This window comes from Gorilla gorilla, chromosome 5 (assembly GCF_029281585.2).
Source record: "Gorilla gorilla gorilla isolate KB3781 chromosome 5, NHGRI_mGorGor1-v2.1_pri, whole genome shotgun sequence".
NCBI lineage: Eukaryota > Metazoa > Chordata > Mammalia > Primates > Hominidae > Gorilla > Gorilla gorilla.
In genome coordinates, this window is record NC_073229.2 from 167106934 (window position 1) to 167132862 (window position 25929).

General features: G+C 38.6%; 1 long non-coding RNA gene across 1 annotated transcript in view; it reads right to left on the minus strand.

Annotated features, from left to right (window-relative positions):
• Positions 1-23870: 23870 nt before the first annotated feature.
• LOC129534562 (uncharacterized) overlaps positions 23871-25929 on the minus strand; it is a 29013-nt gene continuing 26954 nt past the window's right edge. The window contains exons 3-4 of the long non-coding RNA XR_008681197.1: positions 24440-24525; positions 23871-23976 (exon numbers count right to left, since the gene is read on the minus strand). This is a non-coding gene — a long non-coding RNA (uncharacterized lncRNA). The remainder of the gene's footprint in view (positions 23977-24439; positions 24526-25929) is intronic.

A 25929-nucleotide genomic window follows, 5' to 3' on the forward strand; every position in this document is an offset into this window, starting at 1 on the left:
AGACTCTTGGACTTAGAGCAGTGGTTTGCTAGGGGCCCTCAGGCCTTCAGCCACAGACTGAAGCCTGCACTGTCGACTTCCCTACTTTTGAGGTTTTGGTACTTGGATTGGCTTCCTTGCTCCTCAGCTTACAGGTGGCCTATTATGGGACTTCACCCTGTGATCGTGAGTCAATTATCCTAATAAACTCCCCTTCATATATACATATATATTATTAGTTCTTACCTCTAGCGAACCCTGACTAATACAGATTTCTAGATGTACAGATGGATTGAGAGGCAAACACTCTAAATTAACAAGGCAGAAATGAAAGAGCTGTTCTGCCGAAGATCTTCAGCACTGCTCAGACCTCTATAAGAATTTCTTACCCAGTTCAAAACTTATCAACTTAAGAAAAATATAGAAAATTTGTAAAGCATTCAGAAGAAACTAAAGACTAAAGCAAAATGATATGTTCAAATACTTAACACTGCCAAAATGTAATGCATTTCAATAAAGTGATATATGTCCTTAACTCACACAAATTCATAAATGTCTAATAGACATACATATGGGAAGTGAATATCAAATGCCTGTGTACTATTTGTATAAAATCTAAGTTAAAACTCATTTCCATCCCAAATATGTGTGATATGTAAAATAATATTCTACGTATTTTGTTTAATTTTGGGGGGTCATTTAAGATTTTTTTATTTGCAAAAAAAAAAGATGTCTACAAACAAAATTAATGGAAAAAAACAAAAATTAGTACCAAAAGAGGAAACGAGGATAAGGAAAAACACGAGCACATAGAAAAATGTAAAAATACTCAAGCCAGGCTCAGAGAACCAGCATCCCTGACAGCAAGTGTTGTTAAACATCCAAGTGGGTTGCTAAGGAAGGTTAGGGAATCTCCCTTTCCCAGAAGTCTTTAAAAATAGGATAACATCTGTTTGGATGGGATAATGGTGGTACTGCTTGACTTGGCAGCTTCTTAAGCAAACCTATGGTTTGGTAATTCTACCATTTCTATTTCTGATTTGAAAAGTAACAAATAACTTCAGTTCACCTAGAAAATTGGGGCTTATAATGACTTGTAATATTGTCTTATAAAACTATTTTCATTGTCATTAATAGTGCAAAGGTAGATAATTGAGGTTTTCAGAGTATACTTGAATTTGCAGCCAAGGCTCAAACTTTCCTTATCTATTTGTAACATTTCCTCCAAAATATTAGAAAACCAGAGATGTACTGAGTTTATCCTTACAAGAAAGTTATAGATAAAGCATTGCACATAATCCTATATTCAATTTTTAACTTCAACTGAGTAATACCTGTATTCAGTGGGGCAGAGGTTATAAGAAGTCTAGATTATATAAACTCTATTAAAAATTGGAGTCTGCCAGACCAATAACCCAAGGGGTAAAATATATATATTTGGTCCCTGGAGAGAATTTAGACTGTGATCCACATGTATCTGTACTCTTCTTACCATAACCAAGTTTTGTTTTCTACTATACTACCAGACTGTTTGCCCCCATTCCTTTTCACTGCACATAGATTTGTTGAGCTCCTACTTTTGGTCAGGTGTGGAGAGAAAAAGCCCACAGTCCCTGCCCTTGAGGAACACACAATCCAAAAAAAAAATGCATGGGTGGCTCCAGGTGTTGTAGGGTCTTAGGCAAGTATAATTTTGGACATGCATTTTAAGAAAAAGAATACAAAATTATAAATGCAGAATTACTAATAAAAGTGAATATTTATTGTATAGAGAAAATTAATCACAACAAATTACAAGTTTTAGCATTCTCACAAATGCCAGAAATACCACAAAATCTCAGAAAAAACCTATATTTTGTATTAATTAGCTGACTGATCACATCTATAATTCTACGTGTTCTACTTTTGGTTGCATATTGTTGACCACATGAGAAAAATTTATTTATTTACTTATTGAGATGGAGTTTCGCTCTGTCGCCCAGGCTGGAGTGCAGTGGCGCTATCTCATCTCACTGCAACCACTGCCTCCCAGGTTCAAGCGATTCTCCTGCCTCAGCCTCCCGAGTAGCTGGGACTACAGGGGCATGCCACCATGCCCAGCTAATTTTTGTATTTTTAGTAGAGACGGGGTTTCACCACGTTGGCCAGGATGCTCTCAATCTCTTGACCGCATGGTCTCAATCTCACCCGCCTCGGCCTACCAAAGTGCTGGGATTACAGGCGAGAGCCACCACGCCAGGCCAAGAATTGTTTATATTATTTTCTACAGAGAGAAAACAGTGATAATTTATTCAGTCATTCCTTTGGCATGATTGATTGAAATCTGTTTTCTTTCTGGCTCACAACTCTTTCATAATTATAAGTAAGTTTTCAGGATTGTTGTCAAGTACAGGAAAGCTTCAATCAAATTTCTTTCATATATGAACTGCAAGAGCTATAAGATTTCAGGGCATTGATAATTTTCTTGCATGTAAGTAATTTTAAATACTCTTTCAATTGATGTTACTCATTAACCAGCTTGTCACTGGTGTCCTTGTTGTAATGGTGTAGTGTGAGTTCAATTTTATCTCTGTCAATGTCAGGATTGTGTATCAAATTTGAAAGAAATTTAAGTATTTTCTCAATGAGTTCATGTGATTCAGTCCTCTGGGTTAAATGTGTTATCAAAAACTAAAAAGCCCATTCAGTACTTCCCTCTTCCTGTTAATGAATTATTGCTCTTTGTATTATCTAAAAATATTTCTGTTACAATTTACTTCTTGATGTCAAAGCGATTTCTATTTGACTTTATCTCTCAATTGTTTTTTCATATCCTATCAAATTTCATCTGCATTTTCTCCCAGTTTCTTATTACATTAATTCATAGATGACAAAAGAGTTACTCTTCATATATGCCCATATTAGGAGTCATTGATTTCTGTGGGTTTTTAATTGAACAGATCCAAAACATCTATGCAAATTCCAGTTAAAATGAAGTATTTATGTCTTATTAATTTTTTGAATAATCTGTTCACATCTTGTTTTTGTCACTCTTCCATGACTTTAAAAATATATTTCAGGGTCATTAAATTGCACTGTACAATGTTTTAAGACTTGAGCAGCTTTAGTGTGGGCAAACCAAACCATGTTGTTACCTTTAGACTCTTAAGAGAAATACTCTTGTTGGCATTTTAAAAGTTGAGGTAAAATTACCATTCAATAAAATGTACATATCATAGTGTTCAGCTCAATGAGTTTTGAATAGGCCAGGCGCATTGACTCTCTCCTGTAATCCCAGCACTTTGGGAAGCCACGGCAGGTGGATCATGAGATCAGGAGTTCAAGACCAGCATGACCAACATGGTGAAACCCCGTCTCTGCTAAAGAATACAAAAATTAGCCAGGTGTGGTGGCACGTGCCTGTAATCCCAGCTACTCAGGAGGCTGAGGCAGGAGGATCGCTTTAACCTGGGAGGCGGAGGTTGCAGTGAGCCGAGATAGCACCACTGCACTCCAGCCTGGGCGACAGAGCGAGACTCTGTCTCAAAAAGACAAAACAAATAGAGGGCATTTCCAGCATCCAGAAAGTTGCCTTTCTCATCCGTACCCCGGGGCTTCCTCATCCATCCTCACCCCCAGAGCAACCCTTTTCTAATTCTGTCACCATAATACATTTCGCCTACTCTCAGACTTCACATCAGTAGAATCACTCAGTATGTAATCTTTTGTGTCTTATTTTGCTCAGCATGATTTTGAGAATCAACCACATTGTTGCATGTATGGACAGTTTGTTCTGTCTTATTATGAAGTGTTATTTCACTATATAAATATACCATTATTTGTTTATTCATTCTCCTATTGATGGACATTTAGGTTCTTTCCTGCTGGGGCTGTTATTAATAAGGATGCTTTGAATGTTCTTATATAAGTCTTTGCATGGACATGTGTTTTCATTTCTCCTGGCTACCTATCTGAGAATACAACTGTTCAGTAATAGAGTAGGTATATGTTTAACTTTATTAGAAACATGGCATATGTATTTTACGTACTCCCTCTACAAGAAAAACACAAAAACAAGACATGTAATTGTTGCACAATACTGAAGTGGCCCAAGAATTAGGGTTCCTTAAAGGAAGCCTTCTTCCACCTGTATTGATCATCCATGGTATTGATCATCCATGGCTCCTCACCAGGCATCATTCTTTGGGTCAGCTAGGCAGAATGACTTGCTGCTCGCTGAGTATGTGATGCAGTCTCTTCCCTATGAGTCTCCCTACTAGGTACTTCCTCTGACTGGCTGCTCTGCTCTCATCCTTTACCTGCCCTGTCTAATCTTAAAGACTGGATTTAATCATTTTCATCTCTGGGAGGCCTTTCATACCACCCTCCCCAAACCCCCATCATCGCTGTCAAGGTTGAATTAAGTGTCTCTTCTCTGTGCTCCCATAGAAACTCAGGTTTTTCTCTATAACTGCTAGTCTATTTGTCTATCTCCACTGCTAGACTATAAGCTCCCTATGGGTGGAATCCTGTTCACTGTTATGATCTAATGCCTAGCAAAGTTCTTGACCCAGAATAGGTGCCTGACAAGTATCAATTGAATCCATGAATAAATAGTTGAGCAGGTTTGATGTTGTTGGCATTGGGTGAAGTTTATTTATACTTTATGATATTCAGATAGAAATAGGTTGTTAGTTGTCTAGGTCTGGAGTTCAAGTATTGGGCTTATGGGCAGGAGGAGGACAAGAGGTATGAATATGGGAACTCCCCTTACTTACAGTTACATTGTATACAGGTAGAACTGAAAGTTTGGGATTCAATACAAATACTTGAGGAAAGTTTCCAGTTTTGAAGATAATTGAGAGAGAATGAGAGAAGGGGCCAAATTGCAGTAGATTATGGTGTAAATGAAAAGAGAAGGGGAGAAATGCAAGCAGTATAGACAGATAATTCAAGAATTTTGGTGCTGAGATTCCAAGTACAGCAATTACAATATGTCCCAACAAACAGATGAGATTGGATAATGTTGTTTCTTTCACTTTTATTTTTGTTAGTTGAAGAAGGAAAAGACAAATAAGACTATCGAAGGACCAGTGTCATTGGACAGAGGAAATTATGTGACAGGTATGAGAAGATACAAATGAGACAAATATAGTTCATATAAGGTTTTTACTGAGGTCTCACACCATTAAGTCATGATATGAGTTGGTTGGTTTGTTTGTGTCATGAATAGGGACTGCCTGACACTGTATTTTCACTTCAAGGCATTGATTAAGTTGGGGGTCAAAATTACTTAGGTGACTCAAAGCAGAAGCCTTTATCCATAATGAGTAGAACTCAGTGAAGGCTGTATGAGAAGTTTGAATTTCCAACAGGAACTTCATGTGTTTGTTCTACTTCTTGTATTACAGATCTCATAGTGTTAAGAGAAGCCATTTTATAATGGGTTTGAGGAAAATAATAACATTTGAAGCTGGAAATAAGCTTCAAGATGATCTTGTCCAGTAGCTAGGAGACTTTATTTCATGGTTGGGACACTGCTTAGACATCATCTCTTCTGGGAATCCTTCCTTGGGATGTGAATAAACACTTTTAAAAGAGTCACAGTCAACTCTTCTGTCCTCCTGGAGTTTTCATAAGGCTTATGATAATTAAATGTACATGTTAAAGCCTCTTAGAAGTTCTACAGTAAATAAACCAATTTAATTCTGATTCACAAAATAGTTTTCCATCTTATTTGTACCTGGAAACCATCACACTCTTATTTTGTGGACACTTATATGCATCCAAGAAAGTCTTTTAAGAATCAGTAATCTAATCTACTAATCCTTTCATTCAGACAGAGTCCAAGTCAGTATTTTTATCTCCTTATTTCACGTATTTAAACTTAATAGCTGAAAACAATTTTATGATCTTGGTTGACTGGGATGATCTGGGATGACTGGGATGTTCCACATAATGTTAGCTGGGCCTGCAGTTAGCTGTGGCTTGATGCCTCTGCACAGATGCTGGGAGGCTGAGTTCAGCCCTGGATGCAGGCATGGCTGGCTTCTCCCTCCCCATCTAGTTTCAGGCCTTTAGCTCTTCACCTGTGCTCACCACACGTTATACCTCCTTATGGTGTCTTCATAAGGTAAGCAGACAATTTAGATAGTGGCTCAGGGTACCTGAAAGTACAAAATCAGAAACTTCTGACACTTTCTTCAGGTTTAGACTCAGAACTGGAATAACATCCCTTCTATCACATTATATTGGTTAAAGCAGTCACAGGGCCAGCCCAGATTCAAAAGGAGCAAAAACAAACTCTACCTTTCCATCAGGTGGTGTGCACGGAAGGAGAGATGACAAATAATTTACAGTCATATTTAATCCATCACACTTCTCATGGGCTTTTAGCACATTGTGAGATAAAGAACCTGTCCCCTGACACTGTAAAATTCCCCCAGATAACTCTAAATACCTAAGCTTCTTGGCATCACAGAGATAGCTGGGTCCATTGATATCTTCCCTAATATCCAGGATCAGTATGTTAGGCAAATGGCCAATAGGACCCAGATCCAAACACATCAAATCAAGGAAATGGGCTTGGCATGGTGCCTCACACTTGTAATCCTAGCACTTTGAGAAGCTGAAGTGGGCAGATTGTTTGAGCCCAGGAGTCTGAGACCAGCCTGGGCAACATGGCAGAAACTTGTCTCTACAGAAAAATACCAGAAAAAATTAGGCAGACATGGTGATATGTGCCTGTAGTCCCAGCTACTCAAGAAGTTGAGGTGAGAGGATCACTTGAGCCCACCAGGCCGAGGTTGTAGTGAGCCATAACTGCACTACTGCAGTGCACTCTGAGTGACAGGGAAAGACCCTGTCTCGAAAAAAAACAAAACAAAAATGGGAAATATTGAAAGACTGACACTAGTTCTAATGGTCTGAACTAGAGGTGAGCAAACTACATTCTGTAGGCCAAATCCACCTACTGCTGGTTTTTGTAAATAACATTTTGCTGGAACACTGCCACACCAATGCATTTGTCTATTGTCTATGGCTGCATTTGTGCTAAAAGTCAGAGTTGAATAGTTGTGACTAAGACCATCTGGCTTGCAAACCTAACATACTGATCATCTGGCCCTTTACATTAAAAGTTTGCCAGCCCCAGTTTAGACTATATAAGCATTACAAAATGATGCCCACTTCATTGTGATTTGACTCTATCTATACATTAGGAAATGTGGAATATTAGCAAGCTATAAAACAGTTTCAATGGAGATAAAAATTATTGTACTGTTGCACGTATCAACAGAACACTCTTTCTTATTGCTGCTTGTATTCTATTTGATTATTGTAAATAAAGCTATTATGAACATTTATGTGCAGGTCTTTGAAGGAATATATGCTTTTATTTCTCTTGGGTAAATATGTAAGAGTTAAATGACTGGATCGCGTGGTCAGGATATCTTTAACTTTTTAAAAAATTGCCAATATGTTTTCCAAATATTCTTATCAGCAGTTTAAGACGGTTCCTGTTCCACCACATCCTTGTCTGCACTTGCTATAGTCAGTCCTTTAATTTTAGCCACTGTAATAGGTATGTAGTAGAATCACACTGTAGTTTTAACTTGCATTTTTCTAATGACTGATGATGTTTATCATCTTTTCATATGCTTATTTGACATCCACACACTTCTTTGATGAAGTGTCTGTTGAGATTTTTTGCCCATTTTCAAAAATTGAGGATTTCTTATCGTTGAGTTTTGAGAACTCTTTGTATATTTTGGGTAGAAATTCTTTATCAGATATGTAAATTATAAATATTTTTTCTAGTCTATGATTTGTCTTTCGTTCTCTTTTGAAGAGAAGTTTTAAGGCCAGGCATGATGGCTCACACCTGTAATCCCAGCACTTTGGGAGGCTGAGGCAGGTGGATCATGAAGTCTGGAGTCTGAGACCAGCCTGGGCAACATAGTGAAACCCCGTCTCTACTAAAAATACAAAAAAATTAGCCAGGTATGGTGGTGGGTGCCCATAATCCCAGCTACTTGGGAGGCTGAAGCAAGGAGAATCACTTGAACCTGGGAAGCAGAGGTTGCAGTGAGCCAAGATCATGCCACTGTACTCCAGCCTGGGCAAGAGTGCGAGACTCTGTCTCAAAAACAAAAAAAAAAACAAAAAAACATAAATAAAGAGAAGTTTTACATTTTTATGAAGTTCAGTATATCCATTTTTTTTCTTTTTTTTTTTCTTCTTTTTTTTGAGATGGAGTTTTGCTCTTGCTGCCCAGACTGAGTGCAATGGCATGATCTCGGCCCACTGCAACCTCCACCTCCCAGGTTCAAGAAATTCTCCTGCATCAGCCTCCTGAGTAGCTGGGATTATAGGTGCCCACCACCACACCCAGCTAATTTTTCCATTTTTGGTAGAGACAGAGTTTCACCATGTTGGCCAGGCTAGTTTCGAACTCCTGATCTCAGGTGATCTGCCCACCTCAGCCTCCTAAAGTGCTGGGATTACAGGAGTGGCCACCATGCCTGGCCCATTTTTTTCTCTTATGGATAATACTTTTGGTGTCATATAAGAAATCTCTGCCGGGCAGGTGGATCACGAGGTCAGGGGTTCGAGACCAGCCTGGCCAATATGGTGAAACCCCATCTCTACTAAAAATACAAAAATTAGCCAGGCGTGAAGGTGCATGCCTGTAATCCCAGCTACTGGGGAGGCTGAGGCAGAAGAATCGCTTGAACCCAAGAGGCGGCAGTTGCAGTGAGCCGAGAGTGTACCACTGCACTCCAGCTAGGGTGACAGAGCAAGACTCCATCACACACACACACACACACACACACACACACACACACACGCATACACAGAAATCTTTGCCTAATCAAAGGTCACAAACATTTCTGCTTATATTTTCTTCTAGAGGTGTGATTGTTTTAGGTTTTACATTTAGGTCAATAATCCATTTTGAGTTAATTTCTTTAATAAGGCACAAGATACGGTTTCAAGTTTATTTTCTTTTTTGGCATATGGGCATCCAGTGATTCTAATATCACTTATTGAAAACACTATCCTTCCTCCATTAAACTGCATTTGCCCCTTTGTCAAAGATCAGTTGTCATTATTTTTGTATCTGGACTCTCTGTTCTGTTCCACAGATTTGTGTGTCTTGATGCCAGTACTGCAGTATTCTGATTACTGTAAATCTTGACATCAGAAAATATTAGTTCTCTATTTTTTTCTTTTTCAAAGCTGTTGCAGGCATTTTATGTCCTTTGTATTTCCATACTAATTTTAGAGTCAGTTTGTCAATTTCTGCCTGTAGCTTTGTTGAACAAATCCCATACACTCCAATGACTTGCTACTTTATGTAGCTGCCCCTCTCTGACTGAGGTTGTTCTCAGCCTGTAGACACATGCTCAATCCACATGCTGGCAGGCCAGAAGTGCCTAGGAATGAATACCCCCAGGAACAACTCTGAACCACTAAGAGGCGTGAGTTGGAAAATAAATATCTAAACTTTCTTGTCCCTTTGGAGCTATTCTGAGGTGTGACTTAGGGTCTCCGAGGTTCCTAGCAAAACCAAGCTTCAATTGCCCACTCATTAACATATTAACATATCTTTTATTTACATATCTACCTTGATTTTCTCACTTCTCCACTACCTATTTATCTATTATTTCGTTTTCACGTGGCTGATAAAGACATACCCGAAACTGGGAACAAAAAGAGGTTTAATTGGACTTAACAGTTCCACATAGCTGGGGAGGCCTCAGAATCACGGCAGGAGGCGAAAGGCTCTTCTTACATGGTGACAGCAAGAGAAAAATGAGGAAGAAGCAAAAGTGGAAACCCCTGATTGACCCATTAGATTTCATGAGACTTATTCACTATCCTGAGAGTAGAATGGGAAAGACCAGCCCCCATGATTCAGTTACGTCCTCGTGGGTCCCTCCCACAACACATGGGAATTCTAGGAGATACAATTCAAGTTGAGATTTAAGTGGGGACACAGCCAAACTACATCACTCACTGGGCTGCCTAGAACCATTTGAACTCAAATTCTTATCTTAGGGTCTGCTTTTGGTACCTGATCCAAGATTGTTGGTACCAGGAATGGTTCTAGAAGGGAGAACCTAGGAATGAAACTCTACAATGAAATAATGAACCTGAACTCCTTCTAATACCAGAAGACTCAAGGTACTCTCATAGCTCCCCAGTTATATTGTGGACAAAACAGAAGACAGGCAATAAGTGGAATCCTGGACCAAATCCATCTCACAGTGGGTTCACAGACTCAACCTGTTCATGTTATCCCAGTCTCTGAGTGTCTCACCAAGATGGACAGACTTAAGTGCTTGCAGAAGCCCCCTTTTGGTTTCTGACTTGTGAGATAAGTGATATACTAGTAGGAAAAGCCAAGTGGAAGCCCATGAAACTACTGCTTTCTCTCCAACCAGCCAAGACAGCAAATTGGAAGGAATACCACAAATTAGGCAGCAGGCAGTCATTAACAATACTCTCAGAGACTTACAGGATACACAGGTAATGTTTTCCATCATGTCCCTATTTAACTCATCATTATGGCTTCTATTAAAAAAAAAGAGAATGGAGGTGGAACATGGTGGATTATAGTGGACTACTGTGAATGTAACCAAGGGAGGCCTCAGCCACAACTGCCATGCTATATATATGTGACATCTTCCTAAAACAGATTAATACAGGCTCTGACACTTAATATGCAGATATTGATCTGACCAATGCCTTTCGTATCCCCATTAGAAAGGATGATCCATAGCAAGTTGCATTCACCTGGAGTGGTGGCCCGAATACTTATTTTATTTTATTATTTGATTTTTTAGGTTTCCTTTTTTTTTCTAGTTTCATTTTCTCAGTTCCTCTACTCCTGTGATCACCTCCGAAATGCATAACTTGTAACCAAATCCTTATTTCAGAGTTTGCTTAAGGGGGAATCCAAACTAAAATAGTAATTAATTACCTTAGTGAAATCTTTTGGTGAATATAAATATATAAAAATATCAACAATTTCAATAAATCTAAATGAATTAAACTCATCAAACTTTCTGATTAAATTTTAAAGAAGATATACAAACAGCCAACAAACATATGAAAAAATGCTCAACATCACTAATCATCAGGGAAATGCAAATCAAAACCACAGTGAGAGGCCACTTTACTCCTGCAAGAATGGCCATAATTAAAAAGTCAAGAAACAATAGATATTGGCATGAGTGTGGTAAAAAGGGAACACTTTCACACTGCAGGTGGAATGTAAATTAGTACAACTACTACGGAAAACAGTATGGGGATTCCTTGAAGAACTAAAAGTCAATCTACCATTCAATCCAGCAATCCCACTAGTGGGTATCTACCCAAAGGAAAAAAGTTATTATATGTAAACGATATATGCACACACGTTTATGGCAGCACAATTCGCAATTGCAAAGATACGGAACTAACCCACCTAAGTGCTCATCGACCAATGAGTGGATAAAGAAAATGTGGTATATTTACACCTTGGAATACTACTCAGCCATAAAAAGGAATGAAATAATGTCTTTTGCAACAACTCGGATGGAGCTGGAGGCCATTATTCTAAGTGAAGTAACTCAGAAATAGAAAACCAAATACCCTATGTTCTCACTTATAAGTGGGAGCTAAGCTATGAGAATGCAAAAACATATAGAGTGATATAAAGGACTATGGGAACTTGGGGTGGGGAGGTTGGGAGGAAGGTGAGAGATAAGAGACTGCATATTGGATACAGTGTACACCGTTAGGGTGATGGGTGCACTAAAATCTCAGAATATACTACTATAGAACTTATTTGAGTAACCAAAACCACCTGTACCCCAAAAACTATTGAAATAAAAAAAATTCCAGATATGTGGCTTTTATAAGAGGCATACTAAAGCATAGGATATGTTATGTCAGCCAGCTTTGGCTGTGTAGCAGCCGCATAATCTCAGTCTCATGCAATAATAGTGTCTTACTCATGCATCTGTGGATCAGCTTGGGTACAGCTGATTTTGCCCACCTGGGGTTTGCTCTAAAACACAGGTTCAGCCTTAGTCTGTTCCAAATATTTCTTATCTTCCTTGGACCAGTGGCTACCCAAGGCAGGGTCTTATCATGGCAAAAGTCAGGAATACAAGAGAATTTGTCCAACCTTTCAAGCATGTTTAAAGCCACTAACTGTATCATCCCACCAATATTCTGTTGGCTAAGGCAAGTCACATAACAAGGGTTCATAAGGTACCGAGAAGAGACAACAAACTGGGAATAACAATGCAATCTGTGTTAAAAATAATAGAATGGCAAAAATTAGAAAAATGGTAGCCAAAAGAAAGCTTCTGTGGCTGTATTAATGTCGGATCAAATGGATTTTAAGACAAAAACACGATTAGAGTCAGAGAAGATCTCTATCTATCTATACACATCAATAAAGTATAAATATTCTAAACACCATGCACCTAATAGCCTCAAAATATATAAAGGGAGTAAACAAAGCTCCACCAAATAGTGAGAAATTTCATTAAATTTCCCTCGTTTGAAGTGTTAATCCATTGATTCTAAGCAAGAACATAGAAGATCTCAACAACACAATTTAAAAACTTGACCTAACGAACATAGATGGAATTCTGCACCCAACAATTAGATAATGTAAACTGCATTATTCTCAAGCACACATAGAACACTTACAAATATTGATCATGTATTTAGGCAAAATATAAGTATCAAAAATATCTTAAAATATGTATAATATAGACCACATTTTCTGACATCAACTCAATTAAGTTAATAGATAATAAGAAAAAATAAGAAAAATATGAATTCCCCACTTATTTAAAACTTAAAAACATGCTCTTTTTTATTATACTTTAAGTTTTAGGGTACATGTGCACAACGTGCAGGTTTGTTACATATGTATACATGTGCCATGTTGGTGTTCTGCACCCATTAACTCGTCATTTAACATTAGGTATATCTCCTAATGCTATCCCTCCCCCCTTCCCCCACCCCACAACAGGCCCCGGTGTGTGATGTTCCCCTTCCTGTGTCCATGTCTTCTCATTGTTCAATTCCCACCTATGAGTGAGAATATGCAGTGTTTGGTTTTTTATCCTTGCGATAGTTTGCTGAGAATGATGGTTTCTAGCTTCATCCATGTCCGTACAAAGGACATGAACGCATCTCAATGTCGTGAAAATGGCCGTACTGCCCAAGGTAATTTATAGATTCAATGCCATCCCTATCAAGCTACCAATGACTTTCTTCACAGAATTGGAAAAAACTACTTTAAAGTTCATATGGAACATGCTCTTTAAATGACTCATGAGGTAAAGAAATCATAATGGAAATTTTAAAGTGAATGATAATGACAACATTACACATCAGAACTTGTGAGATCCAACCAGAGCTAAGACCCAGCAATTCACTCCTACATAAGCACCAAAGAGGAACTCTTGCACGTGTGCACCAGGGATCAGATGAAGATCTTTATAGCAATACTATTTTAAAAACAGCAAAGACCTAGGAACAACCTACATGCCTGTTGTCAGCAGAATGTATAAAATAACTGGTGACCATCAAATGATGAAATATTATATAGCATTCAAAATGAATGACCTTCAGCTTCACATCACAATATGAATGAATATTAACAATATTGAGTGTAAAAAATAAATAAATAAATTGATGATAGCTAGATAGACAGATATATAAAATAAATTCCCAAAGATACATACAGAAAACATTTTTATAAACTTTGAAACACTAAAACTAAAAGCAATACTTCTAGACTATATAGATATGAAATAGAACTATGTAAATAAAAAAGGAAGGAAATGATCAGCATGATTCAGGGTAGTGGTTACCTCAGGTGGAGACAAACAGGAAGAAACATTGCCCTTAGATCCAGGCAAGAGGACCTCTGGACTCTTCTCTACAGGCCCAAATCTGGTCATCTAACTATGCCTCTCCCCTTAAGGCAAGGAGTCTGTAGCACGAAAGGGATGTTCACACTCAAAGCCTACAGCGCCCTCTTATAGATCATGCTCTGAATACCCGGAAGCCAGGACTTCCCTGTCCCTACAGTGAGGGCCTCTCTCAGTGACTCTGTGGACCTCTGGCCTGAGTCTATTCTTCCAAGTGCAGATCATGATGTCTATGTGCTCTGAGGCCTATGGAGTGGCCAAGGGGTGCTATTTGCCAGTATGTGGACTGATCTTTGGGCCGAGTATCCATGCGTGTGCTCAAAGGACAGGCTGCCTAAGACCATCTCTCCTCACACTACTGCCACGCTCCAATGTAGCTAGAAACCTAAGAATTCAAAATTCCAGCCTGGCCTTACATGTTGGTATGAATATATTTAGTGAGATGGAAGGATAGAATACATTTTATTTAACAGTCTTAGCTAGATTGATAACTTTTAAATATTTAAATATATAGTACGTGGGCCTTTTTCTCCAGGCTCCATAAATGTTTAAAAGCCTAGCAGAGGGATAGAACTGGGGAGCACCAAATGGGCAGATATAACTTGCTTTCAAAGTTCTAGTACCTATGAATTTAGCAAAATGGCATCTTGACTGGATCAGACACATATGGATTTTTCATGGTAATGATTGGTTTGAGTGTATGTGTTGGGAGCAACAGCAAAAGATAAGCTAGAGAGGGAAGCAAGGCCCAGATCATACAAGGTCTTGTAAGTTATACTGTAGAGCTTGGACTATCCTAAGAGTAACAAGGAGATACTGGATGATTAAGAGTGAGGCTGACATAATCAGGCTTGCATTTTAGAAAGATTAATGTAGCTCCAAAGTGAATGTTGGTTAAGGGACAGGACTGGAAGAAGGAGAACAAGTAATGAGTCTATTTCAGTAATAATTGGGTAGGAGATGCAGATGATTTGGAGTAGAATGAAGGTAATAAGAGTAAAGTCTACAGGATCAACTTACAGAGAAATAGAAATTAAGGCTGATTCCTAGGTTTTCGGCTGGTGAAGTTGGGTGAGTGTTGTCTTTCAATGGGATATAGAATTGAAGTGGAAGTTTGTGAAATGTATAGGGAAAGATATTGGATTTAATTTGGATATATTGTGCTTAAGGGCCTGTAGGCAGCTAGTAAGCTTTTGGCAAAAACTAGGCACATAGTAATTGTGCAATGTAAGTAAAAATGAAAAAACGAAGTAAAACTTGTTAATTTTTTTTTATTATTTTTTCCCTGAGGTTGGAAAAGATGAGAAGAGCTTCCTTGAAGGTCTAAGGGACATTGAATCAATTGCTGCTCTTGTCAATTAGCATACTCTATGTAGATGTGTCAAGATATGAAGCAATGCTATTATTAGAGAAATTTTATTTTGTTCTAGACTTGCTCATTGTATTCAACAGTTTATAACTCCAAAATTAGAGACCTATTCTAAAACTGATCACATAATTGGAAGTAAAACACTCCTTAGCAAATGCAAAAGAATGGAAATAATAACAAACAGTCTCTCAGACCACAGCGAAATCAAATTAGAACTGAGGATGAAGAAACTCACTCAAAATTGCACAAGTACATGGAAACTGAACAACCTGCTCCTGAATGACTAGTGGGTAAATAAAGAAATCAAGGCAGAAATAAATAAGTTCCTTAAAACCAGTGAGAACAAAGACACACATACCAGAATCTCTGGGACACAGATAAAGTAGTGTTTAGAGGGAAATTTATAGCACTAAATGCCCATAAGAGAAAGCGGGAAAGATCCAAAATGAACACCTAACATCACAATTAAAAGAACTAGAGAAGCAAGAGCAAACAAATTCAAAAGCTAGCAGAAGACAAGAAATAACTAAGATCAGAGCAGAACTGAAGGAGATAGTGGCACGAAAAACCCTTCAAAAAGTCAACGAATCCAGGAGCTGGTTTTGTGAAAGGATTAACAAAATTGATAGACCGCTAGCAAGACTAACAAAGAAGGAAAGAGAAGAATCAAATAGACACAATAAAAAGTGATAAAGGGGATATCACCACTGATCCTACAGAGATACAAACTACCATCAGAGAATACTATAAACATCTCTATGCAAATAAACTAGAAAATCTAGAAGAAATGGATAAATTCCTGGAGACATACACCCTCCCAAGACTAAACCAGGAAGAAGTCTAATCCCTGAATAGACCAATAACAAGTTCTGAAATTGAGGCAGTGATTAATAGCCTACCAACCTAAAAAAGCCCAGGACCAGATGGATTCACAGCCGAAAGCTACCAGAGGTACAAAGAGGAGCTGGTACCATTCCTTCTGTAACTCTTCCAAACAATAGAAAAAGAGGCATTCCTTCCTAACTCATTTTATGAGGCCAGCATCCTCCTGATACCAAAACCTGGCAGAGACGCAACAAAAAAAGAAAATTTCAGGCCAATATCCCTGAAGAACATAAACGGGAAAATCCTCAATAAAATACTGGCAAACTGAATCCAGCAGTACATCAAAAAGCTTATCCACCAAGATCAAGTCGGCCACATCCCTGGGATGCAAGGCTTGTTCAACATGCACAAATCAATAAACGTAATCCATCGCATAAAGAGAACCAATGACAAAAACCACATGATTATCTCAATAGATGCAGAAAAGGCATCCAATAAAATTCAACACCCCTTGATACTAAAAACTCTCAATAAACTAGATATTGATGGAATGTATCTCAAAGTAATAGGAGCTAGTTATGACAAACCCATAGCCAATATCATAATGAATGCAAAAACTGTAAACATTCCCTTTGAAAATCGCCACAAGACAAGGATACCCTCTCTCACCACTCCTATTTAACATAGTATTGGAAGTTCTGGCCAGGGCAACCAGGCAAAGGAAAGAAAGAAAGCATATTCAAATAGAAAGAGAGGAAGTCAAATTGTCTCTGTTTGCTGATGACATGATCGTTTATTTAGAAAACCCCATCGTCTCAGCCCAGAATCTCCTTAAGCTGATAAGCAACTTCAGCAAAGTCTCAGGAAACAAAATCAATATGCAAAAATCACAAGCATTCCTACATACCAGTAACAGACAAATAGAGAGCCAAATCTTGAGTGAACTTCCATTCACAATTGCTACAAAGATACAAACCTGACAAAAACAAGCAATGGGGAAAGGATTCCCTATTTAATAAATGGTGTTGGGAAAACTGGCTAGCCATATGCAGAAAACTGAAACTGGAACCCTTCCTTACACCTTACACAAAAATTAACATGAGATAGATTAAAGACTTAAATGTAAAACCTGAAACCATAAAAACCCTAGAAGAAAACCTAGGCAACACCATTCAGGACATAGTCATGGGTAAAAACTTCATAATTAAAACACCAAAAGCAATGGCAACAAAAGCCAAAATTGACAAATGGGATCTAATTAAACTAAAGAGCTTCTGCATAGCAAAAGAAACTATCATCAGAGTGAACAGGCAACCTACAGAATGGGAGAAATTTTTTGCTATCTATCCATCTGACAAAGTGCTAATATCCAGAATCTACAAGGAACTTCACCATTTTACAATAAAAAAAAAAAAACAACCCCATCAAAAACTGGGTGAAGGATATGAACAGACACTTGTCAAAAGAAGACATTTATGTGGCCAACAAACGTATGAAAAAAAGCTCATCATCAATGGTCATTAAAGAAATGCAAATCAAAACCACAATGAGATACCATCTCAAGCCAGTTAGAATAGTGATCAAGCGTTCCTATTTCTCCACATCCTCTCCAGCACCTGTTGTTTCCTGACTTTTTAATGATCGCCATTCTAACTGATGAGAGATGGTATCTCATTGTGGTTTTGATTTGCATTTCTATGTTGAATAGGAGTGGTGAGAGAGGGCATCCTTGTGCTGGTTTTCAAAGGGAATGCTTCCAATTTTTGCCCATTCAGTATGATATTGGCTGTGGGTTTGTCATAAATAGCTCTTATTATTTTGAGATACATTCTATCAATACCTAGTGTATTGAGAGTTTTTAGCATGAAGTGCTGTTTAATTTTGTCGAAGGCCTTTTCTGCTTCTATTGAGATAATCATGTGGGTTTTGTTGTTGGTTCTGTTTATGTGATGGATTACGTTTATTGATTTGCATATGTTGAACCAGCCTTGCATCCCAGGGATGAGGCCAACTTTATCCTGGTGGATAAGGTTTTTGATGTGCTGCTGGATTTGGTTTGCCAGTATTTTATTGAGGATTTTTGCGTCGATGTTCATCAAGGATATTGGCCTAAAATTCTCTTTTTTTGTTGTGTCTCTACCAGGCTTTGATATCAGGATGATGCTAGCCTCCTAAAATGAGTTAGGGAGGATTCCCTCTTTTTCTATTGATTGGGTTAGTTTCAGAAGGAATGGTACCAGCTCCGCTTTTTACCTCTGGTAGATTTCGACTGTGAATCCATCTGATCCTGGACTTTTTTTGGTTGGTAGGCTCTTAATTATTGCCTCAACTTCAGAGCCTGTTATTGGTCTATTCAGGGATTCAATTTCTTCCTGGTTTAGTCTTGGGAGGGTGTATGTGTCCAGGAATTTATCCATTTCTTCTAGATTTTCTAGTTTATTTGCATAGAGGTGTTTATAATATTCTCTGATGGTAGTTTGTATCTCCGTGGGATTGGTGGTGATATCCTCTGTATCATTTTTTATTGAGCATATTTGATTCTCTCTTTTCTTCTTTATAAGTCTTGCTAGTGGTCTATCAATTTTGTTGATCTTTTCAAAAAACCAGCTCCTGGATTCATTGATTTTTTGAAGGGCTTTTTTGTCTCTATCTCCTTCAGTTCTGCTCTGATCTTAGTTATTTCTTGCCTTCTGCTAGCTTTTCAATGTGTTTGCTCTTGCTTCTCTAGTTCTTTTAATTATGATGTTAGGGTGTCAATTTTAGATCTTTCCTGCTTTCTCTTGTGGGCATTTAATGCTATAAATTTCCCTGTACACACTGCTTTAAATGTGTCCCAGAGATTCTGGTATATTGTGTCTTTGTTCTCATTGGTTTGAAAGAACATCTTTCTTTCTGCCTTCATTTTGTTATGTACCCAGTAGTCATTCAGGAGCAGCTTGTTCAGTTTCCATATAGTTGAGTGGTTTTGAGTGAGTTTCTTAACCTGAGTCCTAGTTGGATTGCACTGTGGTCTGTTATAGTTTATTATAATTATAAATTTATATATATAAATTTATAAAATTATAGTTTGTTATAATTTCTGTTCTTTTACATTTGCTGAGGAGTGCTTTACTTCCAACTATGTGGTCAATTTTGGAATAAGTGCGATGTGGTGCTGAGAAGAATGTATATTCTGTTGATTTGGGGTGGAGAGTTCTGTAGATGTCTATTAGGATTGCTTAGTGCAGAGCTGAGTTCAATTCCTGGATATCCTTGTTAACTTTCTGTCTCGTGGATCTGTCTAATGTTGACAGTGGGGTGTTAAAGTCTCCCATTATTATTGTGTGGGAGTCTAAGTCTCTTTGTAGGTCTCTAAGGACTTGCTTTATGAATCTGGATGCTCCTGTATTGGGTGCATATATATTTAGGATAGTTAGCTCTTCTTGTTGAATTGATCCCTTTACTATTATGTCATGGCCTTCTTTGTCTCATTTCATCTTTGTTGGTTTAAAGTCTGTTTTATCAGCGAGTAGGATTGCAACCCCTGCCTTTTTTTTGTTGTTTTCCATTTGCTTGGTAGGTCTTCCTCTATCCCTTTATTTTGAGACTATGTGTGTCTCTGCACGTGAGATGGGTCTCCTGAATACAGCACACTGATGGGTCTTGACTCTTTATCCAATTTGCCAGTCTGTGTCTTTTAATTGGAGCATTTAGCCCATGTACATTTAAGTTAATATTGTTATGTGTGAATTTGATCCTGTCATTATGATGTTAGCTGGTTATTTTGCTCATTAGTCAATGCAGTTTCTTCCTAGCATCGATGGTCTTTACAATTTGGCATGTTTTTGCAGTGGCTGGTACCCTTTCCATGTTTAGTCCTTCCTTCAGGAGCTCTTGTAAGGCAGGCCTGGTGGTGACAAAATCTCTCAGCATTTGCTTGTCTGTAAAGGATTTTATTTCTCCTTCACTTATGAAGCTTAGTTTGGCTGGGTATGAAATTCTGGGTTGAAAAATTCTTTTCTTTAAGAATGTTGAATATTGGCCCTCACTCTCTACTGGCTTGTAGAGTTTCTGCTGAGAGATCTGCTGTTAGTCTGATGGGTTTCCCTTTGTAGGTAATCTGACCTTTCTCTCTGGCTGCCCTTAACATTTTTTCCTTCATTTCAACTTTGGCAAATTTGACAATTATGTGTCTTGGAGTTGCTCTTCTCCAGGAGTATCTTTGCGGCATTCTCTGTATTTCCTGAATTTGAATGTTGGCCTCTCTTGCTAGGTTGGGGAAGTTCTCCTGGATAATATCCTGAAGAGTGCTTTCCAGCTTGGTTCCATTATCCCCGTCACTTTCAGGTACAACAGTGAGATGTAGATTTGGTCTTTTCACATAGTCCCATATTTCTTGGAGGCTTTGTTCATTTCTTTTTACTCTTTTTTCTCTAAACTTCTCTTCTCACTTCATTTCATTTATTTGATCTTCCATCACTGATACCCTTTCTTCCAGTTGATCGAATCAGCTACTGAAGCTTGTGCATGCGTCACGCAGTTCTCATGCCATAGTTTTCAGCTTCATCAGGTCATTTAAGGTCTTCTCTATGCTGGTTATTCTAGTTAGCCATTCGTCTAATCTGTTTTCAAGGTTTTTACCTTCTTTGTGATGGGTTTGAACATCTTCCTTTAGCTCAGAGAAGTTTGTTATTACTGATTGTCTGAAGCCTTCTTCTCTCAACTCATCAAAGTCATTCTCTGTCCAGCTTTGTTCCGTTGCTGGTGAGGAGCTGCTTTCCTTTAAAGAAGAAGAGGAGCTCTGAGTTTTAGAATTTTCAGCTTTTCTGCTCTGGTTTCTCCCCATCTTTGTGGTTTTATGTACCTTTGGTCTTTGATGATGGTGACGTACAGATGGAGTTTTGGTGTGGATGCCATTTCTGTTTGTTAGTTTTCCTTCTAACAGTCAAGACCCTCAGCTGCAGGTCTGTTGGAGTTTGCTGGAGGTCCACTCCAGACCCTGTTTGCCTTGGTATCACCAGCGGAGGCTGCAGGACCACAAATATTGCAGAACGGCAAATGTTGCTGCCTGATCATTCCTCTGGAAGCTTCGTCTCAGAGGGGCACCAGGCTGTATGAGGTGTCAGTTGGCCCCTACTGGGAGGTGCCTCCCAGTTAGACTACTCAGGGGTCAGGGACCCATTTGAGGAGACAGTCTGTCCGTTCTCAGATCTCAAACTCCATGCTGGGACACCCACTACTCTCTTCAAAGCTGTCAGACAGGGACATTTAAGTCTGCAGAACTTTCTGCTGCCTTTTGTTCAGCTATGCCCTGCCCCCAGAGATGGAGTCTACAGATGCAGGCAGGCCTCCTTGTGCTGAGGTGGTGGGCTCCACCCAGTTCAAGCTTCCTGGCTGCTTTGTTTACCTATTCAAGCCTCAGCAATGGCAGGTGCCCCTTCCCCAGCCTCGCTGCCACCTTGTAAATGGATCTCAGACTGCTGTGCTAGCTGTGAGCAAGGCTCCGTGGGCGTGGGACCCTCTGAGCCAGGCATGGGATATAATCTCCTGGTGTGCTATTTGCTAGACCATTGGAAAAGCACAGTATTATGGTTGGAGTGAACCAATTTTCTAGGAGCCTTCTCTGACGGCTTCCCTTGGCTAGCAAAGGGAATTCCTTGACCCCTTGCACTTCCCAGGTGAAGTGATGCCTCGCCCTGCTTCGGCTCACAGTCCATGGGCTGCACCCACTGTCCTGCACCCACGTCTGACAAGCCCCAGTGAGATGAACCCGTTACCTCAGTTGGAAATGCAGAAATCACCCATCTTCTGCATCGCTCACACTGGGAGCTGTAGACTGGAGCTATTCCTATTAAGCCATCTTGGAGCCTCCAGTTCCTACAATCTTATGAATCTTTGAGGTGTGGTTTGCAAGGGTGTCACATTGGACAATAGGACTGAAGAACTGCCAGATCTACAAGTGGCTTACATCACCTCTGCCATACTCCATCTACCCAACAGAGTCACCTGGTCTCAATCCAATGCAAAGGGGCTGATTCATCCAGACCTTATGTGTGCCCAGGAATAGAAACTAGGGCTGGTGACCATTTAACCAGTATCTAGAACACTTGAAAATCAAGAAAGCCAGTTTTCAGGTAAGTGCTCAAATAACAAATGTGCAATTCAAATGTCAAAATGCCTGCTTCCATGCAGATTTGTTCTAAGAATGACATATTGCATAATTGCAAAATAAGATCACACCACTATCTTCAACTCATTTAAAGTGCTTTATTATTTGCTTGTCACAAGTTTGCTTAATTCTTTTAGAAGAATTTGAACTCTTTTGCTGAAGATAATACTTTGTGTTCTTTTCTTCTGCAGTCAGCACCATGAGAGTTAGCCACCATGACTACAGAGGAGAACTTGGCAAAATGAAATGGAGATCCCTAAGAGATGTTTAACTCAGATGTTTCAAGTTATAAAATGCCTAATGGCATTATTGAAAACATAAACTTTTTAGATATATTTTAATTAACATCTGGCATAACACAAAATAATCCCTTATAGTCATGATATCTTACATATTTTATCTTATTTGATTATCATGACTACATATTATATGTATAATATTTTATACCTAATATATTCTCTTTGTCATAATGGCACCTAGATTTTCTATGGGGAGCTACTATTCCTCACCTACTCTCAAATTCCCACTGTTTGGCTGGGGCTGGCTCTCCACCCAAATTATGGGATAGGCATATGACCTAGACCTGACCAATCAACTCTCAAGTCTGCCTGATTACAAAGAGTGATTCAGAGATAAACACAACATCCAAGTCATGCTAATTGGGGTCATTGCCAATCAATTATTGGACTACCATTGTAACAGTTGAGAAACAGACCTCTTTCTGAAGCCAGTTGGATATAAGCCTGGAGTTATTGGAGGCCATCTTGCCCCATGAGGAGAGCCTACCAGAGACTTGAGTCTAACAGAGAAAAGCAGGGCCAAGGCACAGAGAGTGACTCAGTTCTAATGACATTGTTTGAGCCAGGATCCAACCACAGTGATGCCAAGCTACTCCTGGACTTTCATCTACAGGAGTCAACGCATTCTTTTTCTTTCCTTTTGCCATTTTGATTTGGGTATCTTTCATTAGCAGCTGAAAGAGTCCTATGCTTTTGGTTGGTTGGGTTGTTTCTATTTTCTGTATTTTATAGGAAAATAAACTGGGGTTTAGATAGTTTAAGTACCTTATTATATATGTAGTTTACTTCAAATGTAGTTGGGCAAAACAGAAAGGAAAATTGACTTAAACTGCAATGCTTTAATTATATTTTAGTTAAGATTATTTTTCAGTTTCAAAGCAATGCTCCTTTTTTCTCAAGACTTATGAAAAGTTTTGTCAGGATAGAATAATTACCACATTGTGTCTGGATTGTTCAGCTTTTCCAATATTTATTGGCAGTAGTTGTGTAGCATTTTAGTATAATAAATATGAATGGCTGAGTCATTCTCAAGAAATAAATAGCAAAATTTAAGTACTTTATGAGCCATATGATAGATAATTCAGCTTCTGTTCTGTACTTGAAATGAAATTTTTTTCTATAGTCAAGCCCCAGATCTGATTTAAAAGCAGTAGAGAGATTTTGAAATACTCAAATGTGTGCTACTTATGAAATCCAGTGGTTTTATAAAAAAGCATGTATGTACTGTATACTTCAAAATAACTAAATAACAGTATTCTTAATGGGAAAAAAATCCCATTTTTTCCTGGAACTGTGAATGGAAAACTCAACTGCATACCATTCCAATTCCAAGATCTGTAATCTTAGACGATTGAAGAGTTCCCCTTTCCAAGCAATGTTTCTCTGTGTGGTTTCTAAACCTCCTGACTTTCTGCAAAAATGTAGCATACCCTGGGAAGCATAAGAGGAATAACAATGTAAGAATATCATAGCTCTTCTTAAAAATTCACATCTGACATACAGTTTTTCCATTTTTATCTATCCTCTTTAGTCATAATCTCTACTTCATTTGACTTTTGTCTTTAGAGTAAAACAGAGAGCTGTAACGGAGTGAGAAGGATTTCCTCCTTTAAATCAAATATGAAGACAAAGTTGCTTAGACTCAGACTTAGGTACCACAAAGACATGTAAACAGCTAAGTCGTTAGGAATCTGATGTTCTACTTTATTCTTTTAAAAGTAAGTGGTTATCATTTTAATGAAACTCTGTATCATTCTTAATAAGATTATCTACTATTAATAGTTGGTACAACAGTAATTGCCTGCCTCCTCTTGATGCACCGTTGACAACAGCTCATATGAATAAAGAGCCTAACCAGAGTAACAGACTGGGTGTAGAAGGAAGCCGTTCTCACCTTTATGCAGTGATAAGAGTGATCCTGAAGCACAGCAGAGGGGCTTTCTGATGTTGCTGCCCAGATGTTTGGCCCAGATGTTAACACTGTTGTGAGGATTACAAAACACAATCATTTATCTCTGAGCCTCAGTTTCTTCAGCTGTAAATGGAAATACTAATGCTTCCCTCATGAGGATGTGTGAAGATTGAAAGGTTAAATGTTCTTTTATTGTTTACTTATTCTTTTTAAAAAAAGCACTGTAAATTCTTGTGGATGTAAGATATTATAGACAATTGAGCATCAATTTTAGCCCTCCCCTTCATGCAAATTATGAAAAGTATAGTCAAAATCCAAGAATTACACAACTACAGTTACAAAAAAACCTGTAACAAATTAAAATCTAGTTGCCATGAAGTAAAAGTAATTGTACAATTAAATTGTATTACTGACTACAGTTATATATATGTCTACAGACACATACACACACACACAGAATTTCAAGTTTAGACCTGACCAATCAAATCTCATGTCTGCCTGATTACAAAGAGTGATTCAGTGATAAACACAACATCCAAGTCATGCTAATTGGGGTCAATTAGACTACAATTATATATATGTTATTATATATGTCTGCAGACACATACACACACACTCACACACACAGAGTTTTAATTTAAGTTTGGCCAAATGGAGAAATTGGGTCTGAGAAAAAGTCCTCCTTAGTAGCTGAAGACATTGGATGTGATTTCCATGGCAGTAGCATGATAATTCATCTCTCTACTACCATGGTTTCTTAATTAAGTTGAGACATTATAATTAGACCCTTTCTCATTTTTTTCATTTTCACTTCCTCCCAGCATCTTTGGGTGGGATTAATCCCTCCCCTGCCCCACCCTCAGTGCGCTCCAGCCCAGCCCTGGCAGCTGCCAGCCAAATTGCCGCTAGGAAAAGCCTTTCATCAGCCATCTACAAGGAGAATCAAGTGGCAATAGGATGGAAATAAAATTTGTCTTTGCTATCCACCATTTCACCTCAGTTTCTTGGCTCTCACTGTCTTCTTTCTCCTAACTCTTTCCTTATGCTGATGGAGATCCCACTCCCACCCCACAGCTCCACTCCCTAGGAATCTGATGTCTTCCAGCTCAGCTGACTACTTTTGTCTGCCTTCTCTAAAGGGTCTCCAGTTTCCGAATGATTACCATTTTTCTCCCCCAGCTTCTCTTTCAATCAAACTCACATTCGTTTAAGCTTGCTGGTCTCAGCACAGTATAAACAGACAAACCAACTAAGCAATCCTAACGTGTGAATAACTGCTTTTTTTTTTTCTTTCTGGGATTTTGCATTTTAAGCATGTAAGTCAATATTCATCTACAATTAGTGAAACCCCATGGACTGTAAAAGGAGTCCTAGGCTACTGAGTGGTAATACCTACGGGCAACAGACTTTTCTTTGTTTCAACTCATAAGTTTTCTCCCCTTTGGTTAGGGCCACTCTCTAGAGGTTCTACA